This window comes from Paroedura picta, chromosome 6 (assembly GCF_049243985.1).
Source record: "Paroedura picta isolate Pp20150507F chromosome 6, Ppicta_v3.0, whole genome shotgun sequence".
Classification (NCBI taxonomy): Eukaryota; Metazoa; Chordata; class Lepidosauria; order Squamata; family Gekkonidae; genus Paroedura; species Paroedura picta.
The window spans coordinates 14,948,280-14,965,991 of record NC_135374.1 but is presented as its reverse complement, the minus strand read 5'-3'; the positions used below and the strand labels follow the sequence as shown (position 1 = coordinate 14,965,991).

Genomic DNA, 17,712 nt, shown 5'->3' with positions numbered 1-17,712 from the left:
TTGAAAACTGAGCAATAACCCCCAATCTGGGTTAGATAGAGGTCCCATATGTTAGAGGTGCAGCTGTGCCTGGAACTCAACCCAATATCTGGTGGAAAGAGCGCCATCTTGCAGGTCCTCCAGAATGTTATTTGCTGGCTTTACAGAATGCCCCTTTGTAGGTACAGTCTCAGGGCAACATATAAAAACCCATACTTCTGTGGTTCAAAACACAACCAAATTAGAACCAAATGGATGTGCAGAAGGCGAAATCCTGTCTCCCATTGCTCTGCTTTCGAATCCAAGGCCCTTTGTGAATTCAACATCTGGCTTCTTGTGTGTCTGGCTTCTGAAAACATTTATCGGGTGATATGACCACATATGGTCAAATGAACCCCCCTCAAATTGCCAGTGATTGGCCTGGAGGGGCAGGAAGGGGAAGGGCCCCATGTAGGTGTGCACAGAGCTCTGCTTCCCAACCATATTCTGCACGATTGAGCCACTTCTGGTACTTCTAGAAGCCTGAAGAATGTTTCCAGTTCCCCATTGGTTGCCAGGCATGGCCTGACAACCCCGCCCTCTAGCCAAGGGCCTGATAGGATTTACCATGCAAAGTGCTTGACAAATATGAAATCCTTCACAACTCTGCCAATATATCTCCTGCTAAGTGCTCATTTTATTCAAACAAATATGACCTTCATTCTATGGAGATAATTGGTACCATGATTTAGGACGACTAGTCTATTATTTGAATTCTCAACTTGTCTTTTTTTTTTCTCCTTTGACTGGGTAATGCATCAGGGATTTATTACGGGGAATGGAGAAGCCAGATTTATGAGAGAAACCATTTCTTATGCTCTTCCTCTCCTCTTTCTTGATATGGATATAATTTAATCTTATCATTCTTGTTTTATCTTTCCATTAAGTTGGAGATTTAAAGATGTCGCACGCCAACCCCAGGAGTCAAGAAGTTTCCCATCTTCCTCTGTCTAATTCAAGGTGGTTGTTTTTTTATTTAAAATGATTTACTGATCTTTGTATTTGTTCTGAAGGTGAAATGTTCCTCGGATTTGTCATTGCGATGTGATTTTTTAAAATAAGCTGATCAGAAAGGAAAACAATTACTAAACATCTGTTCAAATGGTGACCCTTCTGATTCAGATATCCAGTGCACAGTGTGCTTTGTAAATTCATAGAATCATAGAATCATAGAGTTGGAAGGGGCCATACAGGCCATCTAGTCCAACCCCCTGCTCAACGCAGGATCAGCAATGGACATTCTAGCAATGGGCATCTTAGATCCATTGCATGTGCAGATTTATTCCTTATGTTGAAATGAATGTGACAACTTACATGTGGCAGAGCCTGTGCATTGCAATCAGAATGAATACAAACATTACCCCTCATTACTTACTTAAAGGGAACACTGCCTAGACCAGGGGTGGCCAAACAGTGACTTTAGATTTCCATGGCCTACAATTTCCATGAGCCCTTGCTAGTGATGGCAAGGGCTCCTGGGAATTGTAGTCCATGGATATCTGGAGAGCCACAGTTTGGCCAACCCTGGTCTAGAAAGAGAAATAAAGGGAAGAGGCAGCATGATGTATGTAGTAGCTGGAGCCTAGGATCTGGAAGATCAAGCTTTGGATCCCCAAGTTTCCTAGGCAGGCACCCTTCCTAAAAGAATGGTTGTTGTGAGGATAAAATGGAAGGGAGAATGGTGTTCTAGATCAGTGGTTCTCAACCTTCCTAATGCCACGACCCTTTAATACAGTCATTGATACCAGAGGTATTAATTTGTCTGTATAGGTTTCCATGGGTTTTTAAAATCCACCGAACTCCCTCTGATTTCAGATAACACAGAGTTGCACCCATTCTAAGTCCCCCCCAAGGTCTGTGCATTTCAGAAGTGTGTCGCTGTTAAGAGGGTATCCTTACTTTGTTGTTGTTGTTGTTGTTAGGTGCGAAGTCATGTTCGAGCCATCGTGACCCCATGGACAATGATCCTCCAGGCCTTCCTCTATCATTTCCCAGAGTCCATTTAAGTTTGCACCGACTGCTTCAGTGACTCCATCCAGCCACCTCATTCTCTGTCGTCCCCTTCTTCTTTTGCCCTCGATCGCTCCCAGCATTATGCTCTTCTCCAGGGAGTCCTTCCTTCTCATGAGGTGGCCAAATCAAATCAGAGTGCAGTGGCACCTTTAAGACCAACAAAGATTTATTCAAGGCATGAGCTTTCGAGTGCAAGCCCTCTTAGTCTGATGAAGTGTGCTTGCACTCGAAAGCTCATGCTTTGAATAAATCTTTGTTGGTCTTAAAGATGCTACTGGACTCTGATTCACCAAAGGCAGGTGTAGTCAACCTGTGATCCTCCAGATGTTCATGGACTACAATTCCCATGAGCCCCTGCCAGCAAACGCTGGCAGGGGCTCATGGGAATTGTAGTCCATGAACATCTGGAGGACCACAGGTTGACTACCCCTGACCAAAGGGTCATCCTTAGCTCCAAGCAGAACATTGTAACTTTGTACCGCTGTTCCCAGATCTCTTGTGCTTTTCTACAAGCTTTGTAGTCACTTATTGTTGACATCACCTCATTCACTGAACTAATAGAGACACTGATCTAACTGGCAGATGCGTTTGCCCCTTGGATTGGACCGGATCCTGCTAGCAGCGCAGAATTGGCCAAGAAGCTTTAAAAAATAAAACCCTTATTTCCCCTCTTTCTGAGAAAACTGCCATGGTACGGCGGCTCCATTGTTTCCTGGAGCGTACATCCTCTTTTCTTTTGTTTCACTTGTCATTTCTGATCAAGCATGTTTGGCAGCTTTCTGAAGCACTACAAAAGCCCGTGAAATCGAGATGACAATAAGATGAGAGTCATGTGCTATAAACAGCCATGTCTCAGTCATCCCCCTGGCAAGTTTCCTTTGATGGGCAGACTCGTCTTTATTGCAGGTGGGCCTCCGTGTCTCTGCTACACAATGGAGATCTATAGGAAGACATGTTGCCCTGGGCTGCTTCAACAATCATAGAATTATAGAATCAGAGTTGGAAGGTACCTCCAGGTTCATCTAGTCCAACCCCCTGCAGATTCCAGGACACGCACAATTACCTGCCCACTCACAGTGACCCCAATTTCATGCCCAAGTGATCCCTCCACGAACAAACTCCAGAATCCAGCCTGGCCCATAGGAAATTCCCCAACCATCCCACAGTGGTGATCAGCAGTTCTCTGGATATGAAAGAGTGGGCCACAAGAGACAAACACTGGCACATCCCTTCCTGCCCACCCACTCACCATCTGCCTAAATTCATAAAATCCTGACCCTGTGGGAAGTTGCTTGCCATCAGGGGCCAGCCAGCTGCAACCCTGTCTGCCTCTGAGGAAGAAGCAGATCTTGCCAGGATTAGCCCCTGAGTTTCAGCCACTTCAGCCTAAAGTCTCAGCCTCAGAAGCACCTTTGGAACCCAGCCTAGATCCAGAACCACGGCCAGGTCCAAGCACCCAGCACCTCCTGCCTTTGGACGTCACCCCTGTTGATGAAGTCCCAGCCACAGTTGGCTTCCCATCCTGGTCTCCTGAACCTAAAGAGCAATGACGTAGAAAGCAGTGCTTCGCTTTTCAGGAAAGGCAGAGGAGTGCATGGCTAATTGCTCAAGGAAGAGCTGGCCTCCCAGAGTCAACTGTGGATGATCGGCTGCATGCCAGGCTTAAAAGCAGTGAGTGCAGAAGCCCATCTGTGCTGGCCACATTGCTGCTCCTAGACCTGCACCTCCAGAGTCTGTTCTTGACTTCTTGGAGTCCATCTGACCTTCAGTTTGCAACTTGACTACAGAACTTCTTGTTCTTACTGCCAGAAAATGGGTCAGCAAGGAATAGAAATCCCATAGGCACAACCCTGGAGATCCCTGGTTTATGCTCAGTTTCAAGTCTGCTTCAGGTTTCTGGAATCCAAAACCCTATTGCCCACTTCATTGGATGCTCCATCCCATTAAGGATATCATCTTACACTGTGTAATCCACCTTGAATTTTGGGGAGAAAGATGGGCTATAAATATAAAAACAAAACATAGAAGTAGAGTATAAATATCTAAAGTAAAACTTCTGAGTAACCTGTACCAAATAAGGAAACAAAACCCACTGGGGGGGCCTTGATAAAATTCTAGGGAACACCAGTCGCCTCCCATTTCCAGGTGGGAAAAATGCCTCATCCTTTCTTGCCAGTCTTCTAATTTCCCCTAAGAGATTCCTCTAGCAATTGTCTCCATTTATAGCGGTGCAGTGCTGAGCTAAAACTGCACCATGAAAAAGTGTGTGATGAGCCGTGGGCAGCCACCTGCGAGCTTTGCACAGATGTAAATTGCTGCTACCTATTAGGCTGTAACTAAAGCACTCCTTTTCTCACCGGGGCCCACCGGGCGAAGAGCTCCTGCAGATGGAGGAAGCCCCGCCAAGTTCTAAGCACAGTGCTCATTATGACAGCAGGCAGCAAGGTGCACATGACATGTTTAACCTCCCAGTCTGACATCTCCATTCCTCACTTTTACTGAATGGCAGGCTTCTTTTGGCTCCGAATTACTTTGTGCGACCGAAGTGGCACTTCGTATGGGGCGGAAAGGGCACGTTAGAGTAAGTCAACACAATCAAAGGACTAGAAAGTCTGCTCTTTTTCTATATAAAAAAGACAACTCAGCCAGCCATGCTGCAAAGAACAGTTAAAAGCTTAGGATGCATGCCCCGACAGCATTATCAGGAGTTTTCACACTACTGCACATAATAGCAAAAAGCTACCTATCAAAACACTCCACTGAACAACACTGTTGCTAAAGAGTGTCGTTAATGGAGCCAGGGAAGAGCACCACTTCCCACAGAACCCCCTTCAACCATATAAGCCCGTCTACCGATTGAGCAGCAAGTTAACTTCCTTAAAAAAAAATAAAAGATTGTGTTTGTCTCTGTTTTGTGTCTTGTTAGTTCCGACATAACGTGATCATAAACCAGCGGCATGACGTGTCATGGAAATGTATTAGAGAGCCGTCCAATCGGAAGCGATCCGGGGGACTAGCTAGTTCAGTCCCTTTACCCAAAAGCTAATCTCCTGCAGCTAAAGTATTCCAGGCTGGTCTGTTGACGACCTTGCAGTTTTGCCGAACGACATGTCGACACAGTGCGAAAGGCCCGCCTGGGGCTCCGAGGGGAAAGGGCAGGGAACAAAGGCAATAGACCATTTGGATTTCACGTCTCCCTGGTGCCAATCAAACGGGCTAGTCTGTATTTTCACACCGCTTCCTGCTGCTGGGCCTGGTACATTTTCTTCCCAGTGTCATACATATATATGCATTTGTGTATGAGTACCATACCGATTGTGAATGTGAAAACAACAACAACAACAACAACAACAAAATGCAGGAGGTGTATGTAGTAACAGGGGGAACAAAGGGGGACCAGAACATTGCAAAAAAACGAAATAAAAGAAAAAAACAAAACAAAGCAGAGGACATTAGTTCATCTCCATTTCTTTCATTTCCAAGCACAGTAAAGTACATAGCTGTAAACTGGTCAGGGCTGGTTTACCCACGTAGCACTTTATTTATTTATTAATTATAATTGTACTTTTAGGCTCCCACTACCGGCCTGCCGGCTCGTGGTGGCCAACAATAGATAAAAAACAATACAATAAAAATGCATAAAGCCCCCCTGTGCCAGTCTCAAATAATCATAACAACCCCCCTTCTTCCCCCTCAACCCCAACCTGCCTAGTCTCCAGAGGCCCCATGCAGTACCTTCCTCCCTATATATCCGGGCTGTACCCTCTCTCCTCCCCCATTTTCCATTGTTAAGGTCACTCAGAGAGACACCCTTTTCCACTGTGGGAGCCCTCCCTGCCCCCAGTCTGGCTGCTCCCACTGCGATTGTATTCTGCTGGGGCGATGGAAATCCTTAAACCGGCTCTGGTGCTACGGGCCCTGTGAATCAAACCAGGGGTAGACAACCTGTGAGCCTCCAGATGTTCATGAACTACAATTCCCATGAGCCCCTGCCAGCAAATGCTGTCAGGGGCTCATGGGAATTGTAGTCCATGGACATCTGGAGGACCACAGGTTGATTACCCCTGCCTTAAACCACTCCTGATATTGGCTACTGCACCCAGCAACATAAATTCAGTGGAGAAGATGATACCTTAGAACAGAGTTCACTCAGATTAGGGGGAGGGTTAATGGCCCAGTGGTAGAGCACCTGCTGTGCAGGGAGACGGTCCAGTTAAAGGCCAGAAAGACCGTGATGTGAAAGGCCGCTACCTGAAACCTAGACAGCCGCAGATAACCAGACTAAACAATACTGACTTTGATAGATGGACAGCCTGGTCAATAAACAGCAGCTCCGTGTGTTTATTGAAGGGATCCTTGCTGGCTGTCCTTCCTACTGGAGTCCCTGGAAGCCTGAAAAGCCAGTTCCTTGGGCTAGTCACAGCCCTGATGGCGCTGTTCTGACTGGGCAGTAATATCAGGACTCACCTCACAGGGTGTCTGTTGTGGGGAGAGGAATGGGAAGGCGACTGTAAGCCGCTTTGAGCCTCCTTTGGGTACAGAAAAGCAGCATATAAGAACCAACTCTTCTTCTTCAGTAATATCAGGGCTTTCTCAGCCTCACCTCCCTCACAGGGTGTCTGTTGTGGGGAGAGGAAAGGGAAGGCGACTGTAAGCCACTTTGAGCCTCCTTCGGGTAGGGAAAAGCAGCATATAAGAACCAACTCTCCTTCTTCTTCAGTAATATCAGGGCTCTCTCAGCCTCACCTCCCTCACAGGGCGTCTGTTGTGGGGAGAGGAAAGGGAAGGCAATTGGAAGCTGCTTTGAGACTCCTTCGGGTAGGGAAAAGCGGCATATAAGAACCAACTCTCCTTCTTCTTCAGTAATATCAGGGCTCTCTCAGCCTCACCTCCCTCACAGGGTGTCTGTTGTGGGGAGAGGAAAGGGAAGGCGACTGTAAGCCGCTTTGAGCCTCCTTTGGGTACAGAAAAGCAGCATATAAGAACCAACTCTTCTTCTTCAGTAATATCAGGGCTTTCTCAGCCTCACCTCCCTCACAGGGTGTCTGTTGTGGGGAGAGGAAAGGGAAGGCGACTGTAAGCCACTTTGAGACTCCTTCGGGTAGAGAAAAGCAACATATAAGAACTAACTCTCCTTCTTCTTCAGTAATATCAGGGCTCTCTTAGCCTCACCTCCCTCACAGGGAAAGGAAAGGGAAGGCGACTATAAGCCAATTTGAGACTCTTTCAGGTAGAGAAAAGCGGCAAGTAAGAACCAAGTCTTCTTCTAAGTGGTTTATCATTGCATACCCTTCCTCTCCCCACCACCGACACCCTGTGAGGCCGTTGGGGCAGAGAGAACTCTGAGAAAGCAGACTGGCCCAAGGTTACCCAGCTGGCTGCCTGTGGAGAAGGAGAATGGAATCAGACCGGATTCTCCAGGTCAGAGGTGGCCACTCTTAACCACCATACCAAGCTGGCTTTCAGTTTACTGAAGAAAGCTGCTTGTACCACGAAAGAGAAACTGTGATGCTCTTTGCTGCAGAGAGGAATATTAAGGCATTTCTCCCCTCGACAAACAAAATAAATACATTTGCACCCTTACATCTTATGTAAGGAAAGGACACTGTACAGAAGGAACTTCTTTTGTGTATCCCAAAGAAAGCTTTTAAGTCAAAGCAAAGAGCTGATGACAGAGTCTTTGTCAGGATGAATCAAAGGTATGTTCTCTGCTGAAACTCTCAGCAAATCTTTTATTTGGTGGTAGTTTGTTTGAAGTGACTTCTGTGACATGAGAGGAGGGCAAAGAGCGACCCTTCCCTACCCTGGCCTGAGTTGTCAGGGTAAAGCCACAGAGAAGTGGAGCATAACAACTGCAGTCAACCCTTCACTCCCCACAGGATGGTCTCTTCTAGGGCATCTTCCAGAAACACACCACACCCCAGAGCTTTTTGCCTAGTGGACCATTCTAACCAGTTTAAGAATCAGTTCTGAACACACAAGCCATGAGGTTGCCAACTCCAGTTTGGGGAACGCCTGAAGATTTGGAAGTACAGCCTGCAGGAGGAGCAGATTTGGAGAGGGGAGGGGCCTCACTGGGGTATAATGCCATATAGTCTACCATCTAAAGCCGCCATTTTTTCCAGGGAGATTGATCTCTGGTTTGGAAAACTGGTGGAATTCTGGAAGCCCCCTTGGCCCTACTTGGAGGTTGGCAATTTTACCCATCTGAAAGCATTGCTAGTTCCCTGCCGGCTCATTTCTTTGGAAAACTCCGATTTTATTACCTCATGACTGTTTGACAAATACCACCGGGGTCAAAATCAGGACCTGTTGGGTGAGTTCAAAAGATGAGATAACGGAGCTTACAGATCGGACTGTTTCTGAGCATCAATATTAGCTCCTCCTCTTTGTTCTGATTTCTCATTTGACTTCTGGCTCCTTTTCTTGGGATAGCCTCTGGTTGCTTGATCCTTTTGATGGGGGCTTTTGGCTCAGCTCTGACACAGTGGTCCCCTTTCTTGTCTCTACTCTAACCACGACTAGAAGTTCTTCTGAAGTTTTCCCCAGGTTCTCATCTTATGTTTCCTCTTCACTTGGCCAACTTAGTAAGCCAAACTCTTTATTCAGGCCTTTTCTTCTCCTCTTAGTTTATTTACAGCTTTCATTTCTTGCCTATATAGCCTGTGCCCCTGAGTACTCCGGAGTACTGGCCCTCGGGGAGAACATGCCATAAAAAGACTGCGAAATGTTTCCACAACTGCTGTCTTGTGTCATTAGGTGGGCATTGTGTAGAGCCCCAGGAGAAAAGTGCTTAATTACATTCCAGCTGTTAGGCCACCAGGAGAGGTGATTGTCTACCAGCTCTACCTCCATAACAGTGTGAGAACTATTTCCTTATGGGGCAATCCCAACCCGTTCTGAAATTGTGCGCATGAAGAAACATGGGCACGAATGACAATATGGCTTCTCTTCACATGAACTTAGCCTGCCCTCTTCCTTAAGAGATGGCTTCTGGATGCACCTCCTTGCAGAGAAGCATGGGGGAAAGGAGCATTCAAAATATAATCATTCTTCAGAGGCCAAAAATCCAGTACAATAAAAACAAGGGGGGAGGTGTATTCCAAAAGCAAGACTATCTGGTGAAGAAGGCCTTTTCAACAGAGACATGGTTTAAAATATTTTTCTTGCATGCATGCAGCTTAATCCCAGTCACGCAATCTTGGCTGTGGCCACATTGTTATTGTTTTAGTTGCGAAGTCATGCCCAAACCATTGCAACCCCATGGACAATGATCCTCCAGGCCTTCCTGTCCTCTACCACAGTGGTCCCCAACCTGCGGGCTGCGGCCCAGTGCCGGGCCGCAAAGGCCATGGCGCCGGGCCGCGGCTCCCTCTCCCCGCCCCGCCCCCCCGCAGTAAAAAACTTCCCAGGCCGCAAGCTTGCGGCCCGGGAAGCTTCTTACTGTGGGAGGGCGGGGAGAGGGAATCAGGGCCGGGCCGCGCCCGTGCAAGCCGCGTCCACGTGGGTTGATCTGCGGGCGCGGCCCGCGGGTGCGGCCCGATGCGTGGGCGCGGCCCGCGGGTGCGGGCATGGCCGATGCGTGGGTGCGGCCCGATGCGTGGGCATGGCCCACGCGGGCGCGGTCCCCACAGGCGTGGCCCGATGCCCTGCTGGCCCCCAGCCTAATAAAGGTTGGGGACCACTGCTCTACCATTCCTTGAAGTCCATTTAAGATCGCACTGACTGCTTCAGTGACTCCATCCAGCCACCTCATTCTCTGTCGTCCCCTTCTTTGTTTGCCCTCGATCGCTCCCAGCATTAGGCTCTTCTCCAGGGAGTCCTTCTTTCTCATGAGGTGGCCAAAGTATTTGAGTTTTATCTTCAGGATTTGGCCTTCTAAAGAGCAGTCAGGGCTGATCTCCTCTAGGACTGACCGGTTTGTTCGCCTTGCAGTCCAAGGGACTCGCTTACAAGACAATATTACTTATCAATGATCTGGAGAAGGGGGAGGAGGGACTGCTCATGGAAATGCCACATGACACCACATTGGGAGAAGTAGCAAACACGATGGAAGATAAAAGACAGAATTCAACGAGATACACTGGGAAAGCGTACCGATGTGAAGAAGATGCATTTCAACCAAGATAAAGGCTGAGTTCTACATCTGGGTACCAAAAACAAGAAGCGGGCAGATACACTTCTGGGTTGCAGCGTGTGTGAACGAGATCTTGGGGGCACCGGTGGCTTGCAAGCCAGATATGTACAGTCAGTGTGACACAGCAGCAAAAGACAGCTAATAAAACATTGAGGTAGAACATCTGAATCACAAGATGGCAAAGTCCCGCTGCATCCCACATTGGAATACTGTGGACAGGTCTGGAGACCTCACTACAAAAAAGAAGTGGACAGAATGGGGAAGAACACAAGAAAGCAACACAGATGATAAGGAGCCTTCAAATGAAGCTCTGCGAGGAAAGGCTGAGGGACTTTGGAACATTCAGCCTGGAGAAGAGAAGGTTGATAGGAGACCTGATTGCTCTTTATGTATTTGAGGGCATGGAGCAGTTCCTGTTGAGGTTATGACCCGCAGTAATGGGCTTAAGCTATGTGTAGAATGGTACCACCAAGATATTAGGATTTTTTTTTTACATTAAGTGTAGTTCAGCAGTGGAATCAGTAGCTTAGGGAGGGGATAAGCTCCCCCCCCCCCCGGCAACTGGATAGAAACCTGTCAGGGATGCTTTAGGCTCATCCTACATTGTGCAGGAGATTGGACTACATGGCCCCTCTCAACTTTATGATTCTGTGATTCTACGATCCTTGTGTGGTGGTGCAGCTGCCATTTTCCAGCGGCCAGCCAGAAGCCCACCTGGTTTCACTGGCTTTTTCAAAATACTCGGTGACAGGGTTGCCAGCTCTCCCATAGGGGCAGGAATCCCCTGAGAGCCAGCTTGGTGTAGTGGTTAAGAGCAGCAGACTCTAATCCCGAGCCCGGTTGGATTCCCTGCTCCTCCTCCACATGCAGCCAACTAGCTGGCCTTGGGTGATTCACAGTTCTTAGAGCTGTTCTTATACAGCAGTTCTGTCAGAGCTCTCCCAGACCCACCTACTTCACAGGGTGTCTGTCATGAGGAGAGGAAGGGAAGGTGACTGTAAATCGCTTAAGGACTCCTTCGTATAGTGAAAAGAGGGGTATAAAAACCAAATTAAAAGAAAAAAACCCTAGCATTTCCCAGCCTGGTTCAAGCCTGGGAAATGCTTCCACCTAGCACGTTGTTTCAGCCACTGTCTCAGTGTACAGGGAGATCTAAGAACATTGCGTGGTTCAGAAATGTCCTCTGTGTATCGCTGGGCCTCATGTCTCATAATACAAGGGCTGCAAGAGGAGCTATACAACCATCCTCTTGTTGAAGGGGACCTCTTGGCACATGGAGGAGGACGGCATGGCAGGGCTCGTCCCGGACCTTACGCTCTGCAGGCGCAAATAATCTGGTCATTCCCAGTCCCAGGGAAGCGTGCCTCGCCTTGACCAGGGCCAGGGCCTTTTCAGCCTGGTGGAATGAGCTCCTGGAGGAGCTGTGGGCCCTGGGGGAGCTTTCAGTGTTCCGCAGGGCCTGCAAAACGGAGCTCTTCCGCTAGGTCTACAGTTGAGGCTAGACAGCCAGGTAGATCTGGGCCCCTCCTATAGAAGTGGCAGTGACGAATTCCATCTGCACCCTCTTCCTCCCTCCTCTCTAGATGATATTGGGGCTACTGTTAGAGCTGGGGCAAGTTTGCTGCTGTGATTTTCATGTCTATTTAAAGGGGATTTTATCGGGGCTTTTAGTCAGACGACTGTGACCTGCCGCAAGCCTTCGGGGAGTGGCGGGCAATAAACTGAATGAATGAGTGAGTGGGTAAATAAATACATAAATAAAGAAACATGAAGCATTAAACAAACACACAACACTTTTTCTGCCGCACATTCTTAGAGGAAACAAAAGAGCTTTCCTATCCGGCTTGCCAAAATGACAGGTGGTTCCGTTTGCTGGCTGCCTTGTCCACTGGGCAGAAACAAACCGTCTTACCAAATTGTCAAACTCTCCTGCCCGCTACACTTGACAAAACGGGACAGCAGGTGCATAGAGGCAGAAGAAAAGGCAGCCCGGCCGTCGTGGAAGGCGCACATGTTGGACGGGACTCGGTTAATGGCCTGTTCGATCCCGCAGGCAATGAATCCTCATGCTGGCAGGGGTCACCACGATCCCACTGCCCGCTGGGCAGATTTTTGGGCCGCATTCAGAGGTCCTCCCGTCCGTTAGACTCCGCGCCTTCCGCCTGCCAGATGGAGAGGGAGGGATGGAATAAGGAGAGAGGCGAGTCCTTTCTCCCACCAGCAGCTGGAGGTCAAAACGGCAGGCGGGGGTGCTGGAACTCGCGTCCGTCCGACACGTGTTCATCTCTTAAGGGTAATTTGGGTAGTGCTGTATAAATGGCTCGACCGGCTGTTTGGCGAGGCCCCGCTGCTTCCTGATTGGAAGGAGCCAACTCAGGGTCCCAGAGCAGATGCCCGTCGATGTGAATCTTCGGTCGGGAGGAATGGCGGCGTTTAGTTAAAAGCCAGGAGTGAAAGAGAAAGAGCGAGAGAGGGAGAGGCATTCATTTTCACTTATTAGCCTTCCGAGCTCTCGGGCCTATGATTCACTCGTGGCTTGGCACTCAACGCGGCGGCGCTGAGCTCTCTAAATCGTTAAAAGTCGAAGCTTTCGGTGTTGGATCTTGCAGGCGGGATTGTTTTATTCACTTGTTTCTCGGGGATGTTTTAGACCAGGGGTAGTCAAACTGCGGCCCTCCAGATGTCCATGGACTACAATTCCCAGGAGCCCCCTGCCAGCGAATGCTGGCAGGGGGCTCCTGGGAATTGTAGTCCATGGACATCTGGAGGGCCGCAGTTTGACTACCCCTGTTTTAGACTATGGGGAGGGAGTAAACTAGGAGCCCCGCAGGGTCTAAGAACCATCCAACACCTTGCAGTGTTGTGAAAAACATTCAGAAGACTCAGGAAACACTAAAACATAGGCAAACTGTGGCCTTCCAGATGTCCATGGACTACAATTCCCATGAGCCCCTGCCAGCATTTGCACTACAACATGCGTGCAATGCCGCAACACCAATGACCACTAAACAGAGGGGGGGAGGGGAAACGTTCAGGATAATAAGGATTTTCAACCTGCCAGCCAAAAGGAGGCATATCCAAGCAATTCTAAGCAAAGTCAAAATTTTTACACTCAGTACCTTCAATGGATCAGGGATGCCAACTCTCGGTGGGGAAATTCCTGGAGATTTAAGGGAGCAGTAGCTAGAACAAAAGGTGGAATTTGGGGAGGGGAGTGGCTGTCATTGGGTAGAATGCCAGAGAAGCCTCTCCCCCAATGATTGCTGGAGTCTAGAGATCATGTGTAATTCCAGGATTGTTCCAGATCCCACCTGGAGATTGGCAACCTGACAGGTTTACCTGGGTAAGCCTCTGCAGGAAGAGGGAGGGAGGGAGGGAGGGAGGGACAGACAGACAGAGAAAGTAGAAAACAAACTTAGTGACTTATTTCTTGTCTCTGATGTGGCCCAGTTGGGGGATCCCCATTCCTTCATTTGACTTTGACTCTTTTTTTCCATTTCATAATGTCTGGAGTAGCTGTCCTTTCTACGCAGAGCTCCGATGGTCTTAAGATTTGAACGCTGTCTTCGAACACGGACTGCAACCAGCGGCAACATCCTCCACATTCACATCCCAAAGTGTGTGGTCCAACATCCCAATAGCTAAAATGCTAAAGTGCCCAGCCTAGTGAACCCCATGGGAACGCGATCAATGGAAGAATGCATTTCCAGTGGCACACGTGCTTCGGTGAGTGCAGTAAGACAACATGGGCGTCATTGCAGAACGGTGCAATCAAATGTCGGATGGGACCAAGGACAAAGTGCCTTCTTCGAAGGAGAGCTTACCTTGACACCCAGCCTGATCCGATCGGCTTCCAATCCCATGATCTCAACCTCGGAGCCAGATTCCCGCATTTCATCCTGCTCTGTCAACATTCCATCCCTCACTGGGGTGACCGAGGAACAGATCATAAAAAGGGCATTGCAGGTAGCTGCAGGCGAGTGGCATCGGCAGCGTGACAAATGCATTCTTAAGCAGGGATGAAAATCCAGTAGCACTGGAATGGAACAACTCGTGACGACCCCTTTATAATGGGATAAGACTGATGATTCTAAGTGTCATCTGCATGGTCTCCGCCTTCCACTCTGGTTTAATCTTGTCACTGATACGTTATGATAAGATCGGTTGCATTTCTTTAAGCAGTGTGTTTTAATGGGTAACCAGGAGTAGGATTTTATTGCAGTTTCATAGATCCAGTTGGATGTTTGTAAGCTGTTGCAAGCTGCCCTGAGCCTTTTGATAGGAGCCTCCGCCAGGAAAAGGTTGAAAGACTGTGGCCCCGCCCTTTCCCACCCCTTCCGGGCCCATCATTGGCCACTATGGGAAGAGGCAGGTTGACCCGCCTGTATAAATCCTTAAAAGGATATTAAATGTGAGGGACTCAGCAATTATTGTAAAAGTAGCCTTGTTGGCAATTTGAAATGAAAACCTTTTTACAATGGAATATGTGCAGTTCTGGAGGCCTCACTTCAAGAAGGACGTAGATAAAATTGAAAGGGTACAGAGGAGAGCGACGAGGATGATCTGGGGCCAAGGGACCAAGCCCTATGAAGATAGGTTGAGGGACTTGGGAATGTTCAGCCTGGAGAAAAGGAGGTTGAGAGGGGACATGATAGCCCTCTTTAAGTATTTGAAAGGTTGTCACTTGGAGGAGGGCAGGGTGCTGTTTCTGCTGGCTGCAGAGGAGAGGACACGCAGTAATGGGTTTAAACTACAAGTACAACGATATAGGCTAGATATCAGGAAAACAAATTTCACAGTCAGAGTAGTTCAGCAGTGGAATAGGCTGCCTAAGGAGGTGGTGAGCTCCCCCTCACTGGCAGTCTTCAAGCAAAGGTTGGATACACACTTTTCTTGGATGCTTTAGGATGCTTCGGGCTGATCCTGCGTTGAGCAGGGGGTTGGACTAGATGGCCTGTATGGCCTCTTCCAACTCTATGATTCTATGATTCTATGATTCTATGAATCTACATCTGGAATTCTTTGAAATTTTCATTTTACACTTTGCAATTTTATGCCAATAAAGGTATTCTGATTCTGATTCTGAACGCTTGACATACTGATTGAGAATTGCTGGTCAGTGTGCTGACTGGCAGTGGCTCTCCAGGGTTCTGGGCAGAGTGAGAGTAGCATGGTGGTTAAGAGTGGTGGACTGTAATCTGGCGAGCCGAGTTGGATTCCCCATTCCTCCCCATGCAGCCTGCTGGGTGACCTTGGGCTCATCACAGCACTGATAAAGCTGTTCTGACCAAGCAGTAATATCAGGGCTCTCTCAGCCTCACCTGCCTCACAGGGTGTCTGTTGTGCGAAGAAGAAAGGGAAGGTGATTGTAAGCTGCTTTGAGACTCCTTCGGGCAGTGAAAAATGGGATCAGAAAACAACTCTTTTTCTTTTTTCACATCACCTCCTGGCTGGTTTTTTTATAACTGGAGATGCCAGGGCTTGAACCAGGGACCATGTGCATGCAAATCAGATGCTCTGCCACTGAGCCATAGTCTAGCCCCTAAATAATAATATTTCCCTCATCATATCAATGAACATTTTGTTATTGTATATATGTACATGCATTTTCAAAAATATATACCAAGTCTCTAACAAAGTATGGCGTAAAACTTCCATGCAAACAATACCACCGCCACTAAACCAGCAACTGAAATCCAAAAATTCCAGCACCCAATTGCAGTTCCGAATACAAGCAATCAAGAAACAGCAAAGCATAGCTGAAAGACATAATAGCCCCCAAATCAATATGTTTTCATAGATTTCCCACCAAAACCTTAGACAAAGCATGCAGTCATTGACCTGTGTATGAAAGACAGCAGATGCAGGGATAGTGGTTGTTAGGCCCTGCTTATTTCTTATTGAATTGTTGGGTCTATTGAATGCCCCGTGGCTGTTTCAGGTCATCTGTATTTGAAGTCTTTATGCTGCTCTCCTCCAGTTTGGTCTGCAGCCTTCATGATGTTGCTATCTGCTCGGAAACTACTGGCTCTGATTGCAATTCTCTGACAGTGTTGTAAGAATTTGTGAAGGAGTTGGCAATCCAATTTGGAACATTCCATGAACATTCTTGGCCTTAGAAAGCAAGTCCTCAAATCCTTCAGGGACAAGCCACACCATCTGCCCTACCATCTGCCAGGATCTAGACCAGCCTTCCTCAACTTTTTTACCATTGAGAAACACATGAAACAATCTTCAGGCTTCGAGAAGCCCCAGAAGTGGTACGATCCTACAGAATATGGTTGGGAAACATAGGTTTGTACAAGTCCACCCAGGGATCCTCCTCTTCCTATCCCCTCCTGGCCCAACATTTTGGGGGCTGGGGTCAGGTCAAGAGGACTGTATATGGTCATATCACCTGATACATATTTAACAAATTTAAAAAAATATATATTAAAATGGTATTAATTCCCACACATTTAGGAAACCTTTTCAAGGTCATCAGGAAACCCCAGGTTTTCACGAAACCCAGAAGAAGAACTGGTTCTTATATGCCGCTTTTCTCTACCAGAGCGAGTCTCAAAGTGGCTTACACTCACCTTCCCTTTCCTCTCCCCACAACAGACACCCCTTGAGGTAGATGAGTCTGAGAGAACCCTGATGTTACTGCTCTGTGAGAACAGCACTATCAGGGCTGTGATGAGCCCAAGGTCACCCAGTTGGCTGATGTGGAGGAGGAGCAGGGAATCAAACCCGGCTTGCCAGATAAGAAGTCCACAACACCACGGGTAGTCAACCTGTGGTCCTCCAGATGTCCATGGACTACAATTCCCATGAGCCCCTGCCAGCGTTTGCTGGCAGGGGCTCATGGGAATTGTAGTCCATGGACATCTGGAGAACCACAGGTTGACTACCCCTGCACTACACCAAGCTGGCTCTGAAAGGAAAGCAGCAGAAGAACAGACACGCTCCAAAGACCTGAGACAGGATTTAGAACCATTCTGAGTCCTCAAAAAGTCTAGGCCAAGGCTTTGCATGTGCTGTAAGAGCAGCCAAAAAGCACTTCTTTACTTCCATCTAACAAACCAGAGGCTACCTGTACTCTCTCATAAGGAAAAATAAAAGTATCATTAGACTTGAGCACAGAGCCATGTCTGGGATAAAACTTGACCTTACTGCTAAAATTTCCCACCATCGTCATCATCAGTCCCATAATGTTTGAATATGCAATGCATCCCAGATTGCAGACTCCGAGAATCCCTGCTATATATACAGCCTTCCTCTGCGTACATCCTGCAGTTCTGTGGTTGCCAAGCTCCAGATGGTATACGGAGATCTCCTAAGGTTCCAACAGATCTTTGGGCCACCGAGATTACTTCACTTATAGAATCATAGAATCATAGAATCATAGAGTTGGAAGGGGCCATACAGGCCATCTAGTCCAACCCCCTGCTCAACGCAGGATTAGCCCTAAGCATCCTAAAGCATCCAAGAAAAGTGTGTATCCAACCTTTGCTTGAAGACTGCCAGTGAGGGGGAGCTCACCACCTCCTTAGGCAGCCTAT

The 17,712-nt window shown here is 48.0% G+C and overlaps 1 protein-coding gene and 1 long non-coding RNA gene across 4 annotated transcripts in view; one reads left to right on the top strand and one right to left on the bottom strand.

Annotated features, from left to right (window-relative positions):
• The window catches only part of LOC143839458 (uncharacterized), a 71,655-nt gene extending 69,458 nt beyond the window's left edge, over window positions 1-2,197 (top strand). The window contains exons 4-5 of the long non-coding RNA XR_013231710.1: window positions 906-978; window positions 1,941-2,197. This is a non-coding gene — a long non-coding RNA (uncharacterized LOC143839458). The remainder of the gene's footprint in view (window positions 1-905; window positions 979-1,940) is intronic.
• CNTN5 (contactin 5) overlaps window positions 1-17,712 on the bottom strand; it is a 744,496-nt gene that overhangs the window by 392,757 nt on the left and 334,027 nt on the right. The gene's annotated exons all lie outside the window — the stretch shown is intronic.